The 582-nt window shown below is 46.9% G+C and overlaps 1 long non-coding RNA gene across 1 annotated transcript in view; it reads left to right on the top strand.

The window, feature by feature from the left end:
- Positions 1-348: 348 nt before the first annotated feature.
- The window catches only part of LOC116060562, a 14,241-nt gene continuing 14,007 nt past the window's right edge, over positions 349-582 (top strand). Inside the window, exon 1 of the long non-coding RNA XR_004896860.1 lies at positions 349-510. This is a non-coding gene — a long non-coding RNA (uncharacterized LOC116060562). The remainder of the gene's footprint in view (positions 511-582) is intronic.

The following is a 582-nucleotide window of genomic DNA, read 5'->3' as shown; positions in this document are numbered from 1 at the left end:
GCATCCTGTTAGCAAGACCCTGCACTTGTTACACTGTGGCAGTGCATCAGCTACCATTAGCCTGCTCTGCCCAATGTAATGCAGACAAGTGTAGCGTACTGAAGCCCAGTCTAGTGGAGTGCTGTGTGCAAGATCATAGTAAGACTCCTTGCTAGCATATGCTTGTGTTTAATGCAGCGACCTGCTTCTGCATGGTGAGTTTACACATACCCTGTAGTGAAGGTAGTGTGTGTGTGTGTGTGTGTGTGTGTGTGTGTGTGTGTGTGTGTGTGTGTGTGTGTGTGTGTGTGTGTGTGTGTGTGTGTGTCAGTATCAGTAATCAGTGTACCTCAAACAGGCAGAGTATAACTAGGCCTGGTGTGGTGAGAGTGCTGTAGACCAGCTCTCTGCTAGCCCATGTTGACTGTTTCAGCCGCTGTGTGAGAGTGTTTGTGTGTTTGGTCATGGATACTAAAATTGGAGTCTCCAACTTCAGATGCCACCAAGACAGCGAAGGCCCAAAAGGTTAAGGTAACGGGAAGAGGTGTCAGTGTGTGTTGTTTGAGTGTCATTTTTTTTAAAGCAAGAAAAAGTTGCTTTGGT

This window comes from Sander lucioperca, chromosome 3 (genome assembly GCF_008315115.2).
Source record: "Sander lucioperca isolate FBNREF2018 chromosome 3, SLUC_FBN_1.2, whole genome shotgun sequence".
Lineage (NCBI taxonomy): Eukaryota > Metazoa > Chordata > Actinopteri > Perciformes > Percidae > Sander > Sander lucioperca.
The sequence above is the reverse complement of the archived record's forward strand: the minus strand, read 5'-3'. Positions and strand labels throughout refer to the sequence as shown.